Raw genomic sequence first — 288 nt, 5'->3', positions numbered from 1 at the left:
CTCAAAATACATTTCAAGCCTTAAATCACCACAATCCAACACAATTAAATCACATTAAACAGAATCGAAGTTAATTAAGAGCTTAAAACCACGCAACTTTTCGCAGCGCGGAGGAAACCCGCTGGTGACTTGAACGGTCGTGTCAGAATGAGCAGAGAAAATACGAATGAAATACATGACAAGAAAATAAAGCAAATGAATAAGAAGTTGCGTTTTCAATGTCTGGTCGTAATAAATATTTTGTGTAGGTATTTTTGGGTACCCGATTTCTCAAGGCAGGTCTTCAGA

General features: G+C 37.5%; 1 protein-coding gene across 1 annotated transcript in view; it reads right to left on the bottom strand.

The window, feature by feature from the left end:
* Positions 1-288, bottom strand: part of LOC119588872 (A disintegrin and metalloproteinase with thrombospondin motifs 9-like) — a gene marked incomplete at its 5' end in the record, with an annotated part of 149434 nt that overhangs the window by 28351 nt on the left and 120795 nt on the right.

The sequence above is a fragment of the Penaeus monodon genome, chromosome 24 (assembly GCF_015228065.2).
Source record: "Penaeus monodon isolate SGIC_2016 chromosome 24, NSTDA_Pmon_1, whole genome shotgun sequence".
NCBI lineage: Eukaryota > Metazoa > Arthropoda > Malacostraca > Decapoda > Penaeidae > Penaeus > Penaeus monodon.
Note: the sequence above shows the minus strand (reverse complement) of the source record. Positions and strands in the feature narration are given on the sequence as shown.